The sequence below is a fragment of the Ammodytes marinus genome, assembly GCF_949987685.1.
Source record: "Ammodytes marinus genome assembly, chromosome: 16".
Taxonomy (NCBI): domain Eukaryota; kingdom Metazoa; phylum Chordata; class Actinopteri; order Uranoscopiformes; family Ammodytidae; genus Ammodytes; species Ammodytes marinus.
The window spans coordinates 23,786,198-23,798,744 of record NC_137220.1 but is presented as its reverse complement, the minus strand read 5'-3'; the positions used below and the strand labels follow the sequence as shown (position 1 = coordinate 23,798,744).

The 12,547-nt window shown below is 43.8% G+C and overlaps 1 protein-coding gene across 1 annotated transcript in view; it reads right to left on the bottom strand.

The window, feature by feature from the left end:
• The window catches only part of cep112 (centrosomal protein 112), a gene marked incomplete at its 5' end in the record, with an annotated part of 136,182 nt that overhangs the window by 15,506 nt on the left and 108,129 nt on the right, over positions 1 to 12,547 (bottom strand). The gene's annotated exons all lie outside the window — the stretch shown is intronic.

Here is a 12,547-nt window from a genome sequence, read left to right as displayed (position 1 = left end):
AGCACCACAGTGTGAAGATAACTTTAACACTGAACAGTGGATGTATTTCTGAAGCAACACACAGTGGAGCGTGTGTCGGTCAGGTTTTAGCTCGGCAGCATGAAAGGGAGGGAAGGCTGTTTTTTTTTTCTGCAGCGTGTTGATCCTGTTAATCAGGGTATTTCTTAGTCGGTCACGTTCCCATCACAGCCCACATCGCTCGCCCAGTGCAACCTCTTGCCGTAGATTTCATCATTTCATTTGTTTACTGGTGAAGGCAGAGGCTCAACGACACCAGGAAAGCATTTCTAGTGGCATTTTTTAAAACATGTTTTCTGATCACAGTGACAATGGCAGCATAAGGGCTCCTTTCTGTTTTGAGAGATTTTCCTCTAACATGTCTGATTATGGCCAATACGAGTTCAATTGTTCGTGTCGTTTATCTTAGCACACTATGCTACGCTGCAGTGTGATGAAGTGTATTTCTTGTTATATGGCGGTAGATTTTTTCTAAAAGGTTCTCGCTAAGCACATGCACAGTTGCACTTCTATCCTTCCTCCTTCCTCCATATGCCCTTTATGGCAGCAGCGTCGGACAAAGAAGATGAGAGAGAGAGAGAGAGAGAGAGAGACCCCCCCCGCCCCAAACCCACTTCTGATTCCCCGCACTATGACACAGCATTTCTGGACCAGGTCTTCTGGGAAGTTAGGCTGACTAGTGGTGACGTGTTCCACTCTTTCATGTGGCTTCGATATCTGATGTGCTCAGGGCAGCTTTGAGGGTAAAGTGTCACACTTTTTTTTTTGGATGGAATGATCCTATGAATGAATAAAAAAGTGCTTTGTGAGTCAGAAAGAGCCTCTGAATTATCAAGTCATTATCACTGTCGGATATGAATAATGGTCATATTATTATTAGCTTACTCTTGATATTTCAAGAAACAGACTCAAAAGCTGGAGTCAGCGATTCTGGAACGATCTTGTCAAAATCACTTTTCTTCAAATATGAGTGAGATATGAAGTGATTTTGACAACAAGTGATTTTGACAACAAGTGTCTCCAGAATTGCTGACTCCACCTTTAAAACAATGCAACAAAGCAATGCAGTGGACAATGTAGTCAACCTACAATGCCTTCCTGATGCCGCTTGAACACTGGACACACACACACACACACACACACACACACACACACACACACACACACACAACACTCTACGTATGCTGGTTTGTTTCTATAGTGTTGTTAAGTGTGTGAAGGTGCGTGAATGGACCGGGGATGTGGAGGATCCTTCTTAAGTGTCTCCAGATGCTCTGGGCGATATGGTCTTTATCAGCCGTGCAGACTGGGATCATTGAGAACAGGCCAGGAAGAGGGGGGGGGGGATCACATGTCCTCAGGGTGCAACGGAGGAAGGAGGGAGGTGTGGAAAGAGAGGGAGGAGGAGGAGGAGGAGGAGGAGGAGGAGGAGGAGGAGAAACGAAAGAGAAAGGTGTGTGAAGGAGAAGAAGGAAAAAAAAAGTGAACAAGTTGCAAATGCCTGGGAAGGTAAGAAATGTGACGACATCAGAGAGAGGGAGAGAGGAGTTGAGAGAGGTGAGGGGGGAGGAGAGAGAGAGAAACATGTGGCTATAGAGGAGAGATGGGCCTTAGCGCTTTGCACCGTGCTACAGCAGCTACACAGTCCCACAGCCGGGGAGCTTGAAGGCCTCTCTCACCTCTCCATCATGGGCCTCCTGCCTTTCATTCCAAACTCTGGCTCAAAGGATTAGCGAGGCACACCACGCGCACATGCACACGCACGCGCACGCAAGCACCAACAAACACACCGCTCACAGCCATCCATTGCAGGTAGAGGCATGCATTAATATTAACGGCAAAAGTTCTTAAAACATTTGAGCGCTAACCCTCAGTCAAATGAGTGTGCAATTCCAGTGTTGCAGGCACGGCACACACACACGCACGCACGCACACACACACACAAACACACACACCAACGCCTGAGTCATCTTTCCTGGGTGGTCCTCCTGCGCAGATAAGGCAAGCATGTTTCCCTAGGGTGAAGTAAAAAGCAACAGAGGGCAGGGGGAAAAAAAGCAAAGAAGAAAGAAGGGAGGGAATAGTGGGAGGAGGAAAAAAGGCCAGGGGCCTCTTTAAACTCTGTGTTTTGTTAGGAGCGGAGCTGCTCTTCATGTGCGGCAGGGCCTTTTCTATTTGCAGCGTGCTGTCAGAAGTTTCTCCCAAAGTCTGGATTAAAGAGATCCTCTAATGACACTGAGGCTGGACGACTTCAGACAGCACAGAAAACCTCACACTGCACTGCCTGCAGCCACACACACACACACACACACACACACACACACACACACACACACACACACACACACACACACACACACACACACACACACACACACACACACACACACACACAGACTAAAGGATAAGACCAGATACATACACAAGAGGCACGAAGCACACACACATAAGCAAAGACACAGTATGTTCACTGCGCCCACACAAACACACACCAGCTTTAGTAGAACAAGGCGGTGTGTGTACGTATGTATGTCTGCTGATCTAATAGTAAATAATAAAGGAGGTGCTAACCTCAAGGATAGGCGGATGGCCAGAGAGATGAGCACAGACTCTCTTTTATCTGCACTTGTATCAAAGCGCCGTGGAGAAAGGTAAAGAAGTGAGTGTGAGAGAGAAGCTGTAGGAGGAGAGAGGTCTCCCTCCTGAGGTGTTAGAGAAGTGAAACTTTTGCTTTGCTGTCTGTCTGTCTGTCTGTCTGTCTGTCTGTCTGTCTGTCTGTCTGTCTGTCCGAGTGTAGAAATACAAAGTGGTTTAGTAAATCGACCAGGACGGAATGACATGGGCGTGAATTGACTTGCTTTGGGAAATGTTATGCCTCTCTCAAAGTTCACAGTTGTGGGGGAAGTTATGGTGATGGCGGCAGCATCAGACTCAAATTGAAACAGTTATCTGGTCTATTGCAATACGCACACATGTCGGCACAGTTACGGAGCAGCCTCTTCTTTCCCGGGACTGATGAAAATAGTAAGACAATTGCGGGCGGTAATGAAGACATGGTGCAACCCAGCTATGCCCACAGGGGGAACACACTGTTCACTGGATTTCCCTCTCTGTCTCTTTCAGCTGCTGTGAGCTACAGTAGAAAGAGAATAGGAAACAACTCGGGAAACTGCGCCATATGTGCCCCGGTGTGTGTGTGTTTCTGCGTGCCGTTGTGTGTGTGTGTGTGTGTGTGTGTGTGGGCTAACATTCATATATTCTATTTATCAAATAGTATATCACTTATTGGATGTTGAGTTTAGAAAAACTTGGAAAAACAGATGCAGCCTGAACACTTTAGACAGTGTCTTTAAAAAAAAAAAAAAATTCATTTGTACTGTAGCGCTGAAATCAACTCTGCATCTCTTTGCATATTTATATTTTATCTCATTATTTTGGTTTTCTAGCTTCATTTACATAAAAAAATGGAGTCCCAGTAACAAACACATAAGACAAAGTAACTTGATAAATACAACAGTAGATCAGTGTGGGGATTCTGTGAAATTGTGACCCCTGGTGATCACATAGGTTTAACTACCGTAATGTTGCTTGATTTCAAAGTGCTTCCACCATTACTGTAGAGCTGTGTGTGGGTTAATCATGTTTGCCTTGTCCGATAAATGAAGTTAATCTGTTAGGTTTCAGAGTTATTAAGCCTTAAAGTACTAAGTCTGATAATGTTCATAATGACATAGGCTTTTCTATCCGACCTCCAAAGTTTGGCTGTGCACTGCAGTGTGGGGAGCAGCAGCCAGTTAAACCCAGCCGGAAGCATTTGCTTTCACATGGTTCAAATAATCCAAATCCATAATCACTTGGCAGAAATGCATAATTTAATAAAAATCTAAAGCAAAGTATACTGTAAATGAGATGTGTGGGCTGGTGGTGGCTCACCATTGGCCTTGTGTAGGCAGATGAAGGTCACTCCGTTGTTGGCTAGCCCCTCAGAATGCCATTGAAACATCAGAATGAAATAAGAATAGCAATTTAGGAAATCATTATCATAGTGCAGAGCCTTGTGGTTTTTAATATTGGTGGAACAGCTGAATGCGCATGACAGACAAGACTTCTAGCCATCAGTTCTTGTTGAAAGGTTGACGTTTTGTATCTTGTAATCTTTATTTTAAGGGCATATGATGACTATATTCTAAACACAACTGGTTTGACAGTATCTGTTGGACAGATGAATTGGTAAGAGCTTAAAAAGTGAATTCATTAAATACGCTTCATTGTTATACCTGCAGGTTTACAAGAAAGGTGCCACGGCATGAACGGTGACAACAGCCTGGATTTGTCCATACATATGATTCTTTCAACAGGGACGCCCACAACCTTAGGGCCTTCATGGTTTTTTTGGGTACTTAGCATTAGGCCTGTGGGTTTTTAATGAGTAATTTCCGTTTGTTGTCCGTAAATGGAGTATGGTCTCTATGAGCTGTTCCACTTCCCACGTTCCCTAGTTGCATCCTGGAATGTTATCTCTCCTCTACTTCCACCTCCTCTGATATGTGGATCAAACACTGCCGGGAATCTGCCCACAGTCATCAATCAGCCAACACTAGGCACACACGTGAAAGTCTCTCTCTCACACACACACACACACACACACACACACACACACACACACACACACACACACACACACACACACACACACAGACTCACACACACACACACACACACACACACACACACACACACACACACACACACACACACACACACACACACACACACACACACACACACACACACACACACACACACACACACACACACACACACACACACACACACACACACACACACACACACACACACACACACACACACACACACACACACACACTGACATGTAGGTGGGTGTCTACACACAGATACATGAAGAGAGTCAGAGAGTGATGCTGCCTTCAAAATACATATACAGATCCAAGGAGACATTTCTGGCGGACACCAGTGCTAAGGACATAAGTAGCCTAAACTGGAAGTTGGAGTGCAGCCTTACAGACAGCACAACAGTCCTCACTTCTTTTAATATTTAAGAGAAAAAATAGCCATACAACAGGCAGGAATGTACCCAAGATACAAAGCATTACAACTGAACCAAAACAATGCCTTTGTTAAGTGTATTAGACTGAAACCATTAGGAGACATACTAGAGACACATGATTATTAACTTATTAACTTTCTTTGGCTTATATCTTGGGTAGATAACTGTTCTCTTACAAATTCAGCAGAAACAGAGGAAAGGTGGAGACGATGGACTCCTCTTTTCATATCACTTTTAAAAGCTTTAGTTTAGCCAGCTAAAGCCCGAGCTAAATGGGTTTTAAATCTGTTGAATTTGCTCATTTCTGATGTTTCAACCAGGCACTACATTTGTCTCTCTGCCCATTTCACATTGGATAAGTAGTGTGAAGTGTGAAGCAGTGCATGTGAGCTTGAAGGCTTTGGACTGTTTTGGTTGACTGGCCTGGCAACACCAACGATTTGTCTAAAAGGAATAAAACATTGTGAGCTCCTAGACTGGGCTGTTGATTCTCAGTGACACCTACACGAACACCCTTTATGTACTTACAGGGTGCCATTGGACTCGATGTTAATATGAAAAACATTTCTGAATACACCTTTGAATAACAAACGAAAATGTGAAAGGAGTATTTCTGCCCCACACACACAGAACAAGAGGAAAGTGACAGGGACACAGATGGCTTAACAAACTTCCCTTAACAAATGTGTAGTTCAAGGTTGACACAAAGACATGTGTCGATGGACGGACAGGCACACACACACACACACACACACACACACACACACACACACACACACACACACACACACACACACACACACACACACACACACACACACACACACACACACACACACACACACACACACACACACACACACACACACACACACACACACACACACACACACACACAGAGCGATTGAAGCCGCTCTTTGCCTCTTTGCAACAGAGGGTATATCCAGCACACCTGTTCTTGATCCACTGCTGCCATTCCTTCCCACAGGCAAAGTCATCCTTTCAACCCCCTCAGAAACTAATGCATATATAACTACAGGACTACAGACAAACTGCAGCTGCTGCTACTACTACTAGCCCCCTTGAATGTGGGCATGTTTGTGTGGTGTGTGCATCCACAGGAGCCCTGTCCTTCCTTGTTACTGGTATGCATGTATGGAAACAACACAATCACCTGGATCACGTGGGGTCAACATTTGATGCATGAATGTAAACCCCACACTGTGTAGTGTACAAAGACCGGTGCACCTCATAAATTCAGTCTGGGCCTCAAACAGAGTGAGACAACGGTCACTGATGCATTATGTAATGTGTCTGCTGTCACTTCACCCATAGGACACTACATACATCACCTTCTACTGTATTTGACTAGCCCTAGAAGTTACTGCTGGATGTGCCTGGATCAAAAGGTGTGTATCTGTGTGTGTGTGTGTGTGTGTGTGTGTGTGTTAGAGATTGCAACACTGTTGAAAGACGTAGAGACAAGGACACTAACTCAAAGCTATGTTTGTGTGTTGAGTTTAAGGGACAGAAAAATACAGATAAAGACTTGAGTGAGGAACAAAAAGAGAGATATAGTGTATGTAGGCCCAGGTATAAGAAGGAGACATGAACACACATTCATAGGTGTGTGTGTGTGTGTGTGTGTGTGTGTGTGTGTGTGTGTGTGTGTGTGTGTGTGTGTGCACGCATGGCAGCACTCGGCACGCAGACAGACAGGAAGCGCTGCTGTGGGGAGCAGGAACAGCGGTGCTGATCAAAGCCCAGGCGGGTGACACTATGGGCGGAGTGCCATTGTTTATTCACCAGCCACCTCTCGCTTTTGGCAGGGCGAGGTGAGCATGTGTGCTTGTGTATGTGTGTGGGTGTGGAGACAGACAGAGTTTGAGACAGAAAGAGTTCCAAAGAGACAGAGTTTGAGAGATAGGCTGTGTGTGGCTGTGTGTGGCTGTGTGTGTCTGTGTGTGTGTGTGAGTGAGCGAGAGAGAGAAGAGACAAGTCCTGTGTGAGTGTGTGTGTGTGAGCCTTTGTACCTTTCTCTTGGCAGGCTAATGTGGGCTTGAGTTCTGTCAGATTTGGCAGCTGCACATTTCAGGCACACGCACACTCATACTTACACCCTGGCACACACAGACAATAATACCGGCCGACATGCGCATGGCCACACAGACACACACATCATGTACTCAGGTTATCCCAATAACCTCACCATTAATCTTTAAAATTCACCCCCAAACCCTTGTCTCCCATCCACAAATGGTGACACTTTACAGGGATAACACATGTAGGGAAAACAGACAGACATAAGGAAGGGAATAACCCTCTCTAACCAAAATGCTGGCTATGTCCCAAATGCGCTACACTGGCTTCCTCAATATTGGCTCTCATTCCCCCTTTACCTGATATGAATAGACTGGACAGATGAAAGCGAACACAACACTTTCATGTTGTATTCACCTTCCACTGCACAGTCCTTTTACACAGGGCCTAGTTCCACTGCATTAAAACTGCCCCTCTTCTGCCTTGCCCACTGTTATGAGATAATTGGTGACTTAAATATAACTGACTGACTACAACTCCATATACGAGATCACTCAAAGGAAACAAAAGGCAGGAAGTCGGGGCAAATCTTTACAATACCTCAGCTTCTATTTTCCTTTATATCATCCAATGTGTGACACTGCATATTCCTGTCCCTAATGGATGGAAGTGTTTATTTTTATGTCCACTGGCATATTAAAGGTGCACTATGTCACTTTGAGTGTCAGAGAAGTGGACATTTTCTAAGGTATATTCTCATAACTTAATAAAACATTTTCCTCGCAGATAAATTGTATCCCTGGCACACTTCTTGAAGTTAGAAAGCTTCCTGAAAAGTTACTGTTTCACTGTTGTTGTTTACAGCAGCAGGGCCCCCAGTTTTGTTTACAACGATATTATAGTTTTACGTTTGGTTCCAGGTGCCACAAAATAATTGTGTTTTGATTTGTGATGATAGAATTTTTCAATACAAAGAATTACATGTTGAAAATATAGGTTTTCTAACCGCAGGCTCTGCAAATGTAAACAAGTTGGCTACCCCTCCCCTGAAACTGCGTAGTGCACCTTTAATGAATCTGTGTGCAACGAAAAAAACAAAACAATGAGATAAAAGTAGTTAAAACCTGGAGAGTTGGGGTTAACAACAGAAGAGTATTTTTTCTTTATATGGCAATAGTCATATACCAAAAAAAAATCTCTATTAGAGCATCAAGTTCACACGAGAAAGCCTCAACAGCAAGGCTACAAAGTTAGTTTCCCTATTCTGTGACAACACACATGAAAGAGGCACACACTCCCGTGCTCATATATGAACGCACACACATCACAAAAATAGTACTCCACCTAAACTTCACTTATACAAAACAAGCCAAGATAATGAGCATACTTAACTGTACTACCGGTGTTCTAAAAAAAAGTGCTTTACGAGATACAAAAAGGTCTCTGCAGTCAACAACACCCCCATTTAAGAAGTCACAAGTACAGTAGAGCCACAGAGGGAGCTAAATTCGGGGCTAGAAATGGCAGAATGGGGGGGGGTTTGGCGAGGAGAAAAAAAAAGGGACATCTGATCCTCTGCAGCGTGCATTCAGAACAACTGTTTTGGGATTATCCCCATTCAAATGCGCGGCTAACTTTGATGTTATTTTCTTTCCCCTCCCCGTTGTCTGAAGCCCCTCGCTCTGTTCATAATCCGGGGCCTTTGAAGTGAGCAGCATGGAAACAATGTCAGCAGGCGACACACTCCCTCCCATGGCCCACTGACAGCTCTCCAACATTTCTTCTTTTTTTCCTCCCTCTCTCTTCCTTTCTTCCCTTGTCCTTCTGTTTGCTGTCTCAATCCTCACACTTCCTCCAACCTTCTGTTGGTTCCCCCCATCTTTCTTTCCTCCATTGTTTACCATCTCCTCTCAGTTTTCTTTCAAGTCCCCCCCCACCCCCCAACTCTTTATTTTATTTCTTTTTCTCTCATTTTCTCTCTGTCTTTATTGGTTGCTTGACCAGTCTTCCCCTCCCCTCTCTCCCTCATTGATTGTATTCTTCCTCTCATGTCGGGCCTTTAATATGCAATCAGACCATTAATTGGCATCTCATTAGCGGGTGGTTAATACAGGGTGGGGATCATAATAATGAGGACACAGATAATGGAAACAGAAAGCTTTTGTCTGCTGCTCCCAACACAGATGCCAAGGCCTGTGTCTTGTAAAACAGCATACAGCGGGGGAGACGGCGTGTGTGTGTTGTGTCGTGGTACATTTAGATTACAAGCAACACAGCTACAATATGAGCAAGTCGGTGTCACCAAATCCATTTAGACAGCAAGCAAGGAACGTGTGAATGGGTAAGAACTCCCTTCAGTGAAATGGGAATAAAAAAAGTGTATTAAAGAATTTTTCTCAGGACTGAATATCAGGTGACACTTCATTGTGCCAGCAGCTCATCTTCTCTACAGTACTTTGGTGTGCAGTCCCACTGGGAATGACTTCCTCCAGCTTAGTGGATCGTTATCTGAACACTTACTTACTTGCCCTTTATGCCTAGTGGCATGTAGGGCAGCAACAAAGGATCTCCACTCCTGTCTGTTTTGGGGCGAGCTTTTGGATAGAACTCCAGGTCTGCTTCATGGCTTTCAGTTCTTTCTCCACTGTTTGACGCCAGGTCTCTTTGGGTCGTCCTCTCTTTCGAGTGCCTTCAGGTGTCCAGTGTAGGGCGGTTCTTGTAATGTAATGTATCTGAACACAGTCAAGTCTTAAGTCTATGATGGATGAGTCGCAGATGGATTCGGAGAACATCTGAAGACCTGCCCGGGGTCAGAGCTAGTTATATAACTACAACTAGGCATACAATTGCCTAACAGTGAAAGTACAGTGGTGGTAGACAATGATTTAAAGAAGGTAAGGCTCCTCAAGAAGCTACAATATGGTACAAGGTCACTGCGGTTGCACAATATGTAAGTTTGCAGTAACCTTTGACATCCAAAATCTAAGAGGTTCATCTTTGAGTCAGAGGCTGGGTTCCAATAAATATACTTTCTGCTTTTTAGTATGGCTGAATAAAGATTTAGGGTGTACTAATTCTTGTAGTCAGAGTTAGTATGCTTAAAAATACCCAGATACTACATCTGGCCGTGATCTTTTGTGTTGAAAAAAGACATACTATTTTGACGATTCTGACCCACAATCCAGTGCGCACCGGAAGTGAAGTCATCGACGGAGCTTCCATATGAAAACAACCGGGGATGCGATGGATATAAAAAAAAGAGGCAAGATGAAGGCACAATGTTACGATTAAATTAAAAGTATGTCCCAATCGTAGCATGCTGCATGCTAACTAGATTCTTTTTATGGTCAGATGTAGTATGTAGAATAGAGAAAAAGAAACCGTATGCCTTTTGGAACGCATGGATAGTTGACATTTGTGCAAAGTTTGAAGAAAAGTGTGAGTATGTGCTAAATTTGACGAAAACCTTGACCTTAAACCCATGACCTCCAAAATCTAAACCAGTTCATCCTTGAGTTACAGTGGACATTGGTGCAGAGTTTGAAGAAAATCCCTCCAAGCGTTCATGAGATATTGCGCTTATAAGAATGGCCCGGACAGACGGATGGATGGACTCGTAAACATAATGGTTGCTGGGGTTGGAGAGGAGATCTGAAGGCAGGCTTCACAGACCTGCCTCCATTCTATATACGAGGCAGCTGCAACCACTAACAGACAAGCTTGTGTTTGGAAACATGTCCTGATCCCAGACACAACAACTCTTTATTTAGTGAGCGGCCACACCCAATCAACTGCCACTGTGTGTCGCAGCCTGGTTGCTAGGCAGAGAGGCGGGATAAAAGATCCCTGTAAATTTGCATGGAGGAGGATGAAGATCAGGGAAAAGAGCAGACAAAACAAATAAAATATTGTCCTATTTAAGTGTTGCACTGGACACAAGACACTTAAAGGAAGGATAACAGTCTTCTATGGCTTACTTTGAAATTCCAAACGACTGACCACTTTTATTTATTGAATATTGCACAACATATTAAGTTTGATTGGCACGGGCTTAAATAAGTGCGAAATAATGCCAGAAAACAGTGCCTGGGTGTAAGACGTAACTGTAAAAAGAGACAGTTATGATATAGAGAGACTCTTGACTTATGAAGTGGGGAGCAGCAGACAGATTTATACGTTTCAGTGAGTGCACACAGGCCACCTTAAAGACACCATGGAGTTTGCAACTATAGCCATAAAAATGACAGAGCACATGCACACAAACCGTGGCCGTGCTTTAACACAAAAGGAAAGCCACCCGTGTCTACACTATAAAAGTCAGATCCAGACAAGGCTTTTTGGAGGATGTAGTTTACTGGCGTCACGACCCCCACCTGCCCCCATGGTCTAGGTCTGAAGCTTTGCCTCTGCAGGTGAACACTACACAGACAAACTAACGTACCACAGGAAGTCCATAAGACTGGTAGGAGACTGAGCAGATAGGGAAGATATGAGAAAAAGATTAAATGGTAGACACCTTGAAGATTGTACCAAAGCATTGAAGCAGGTGGTGCAAGCTGTGCACGTTTGTAATCTCCGCCGCCATAGATGATGGTGCATTCGCTGAAGTATAAAAGAGTTAAGTAAAAAATATACTCAGACTGCGAATTTTACAAACTAACAACCCATGTCAACTAAGGTCTTTGCTTCATAGCCAACTTGCAAAGATTTTTTTTTTAAAATACTCTATTTTTGGATATTTTTTCTTCCAATTAATACACACACAACTGAAAAAGTGAACACAAAAACAAAAGACAAGACAAAACAAACAACCAACATGGCGTACTCTACTTTACAGGTTTCTAAGGACGTTGTTTAAACGATAGGCAAATGTTAAGCAAAAAAAAATCAAAAAGGCAAATGTGCCTTAAGGGACTGGACAATCTGTACTGCATACAACACCCTCTATCATGACCCTTGATGATTCAGATAAGGAAAAAGCCTTTTAACAGGGGGCAAAATATATCTTAGAAACCCCTAAGGAAGAGTAACAGAGGAAGGATATCTCTCCCTGAAGATACAGTACACAAATGCAACAGATGTCAAGTGTACAGAATAGTCCAACCCAGTAAAATTAGGATAAAGACAACCAGAATGACAAAACATTATAAATAGATGATAAATAATCGATGAAGAATGAATGTGGGAGGACATCGAGACCCGTTGGTCCCACATTTCTTAGTAATCTAACAATACAATAGAGAATAGTATTTCTGTGTGTGAGATTGGGTGTGTGTGTGTCACTCCTATTCTAACCTCTCCCTGTCCCCTTACTCTTACTCTTACCCTAACCACCCAGCTGTGATGCCTGGACCTAATCGCCAATTTCAGGAAACATAGGGCTGTGGGACCATCGGGCTG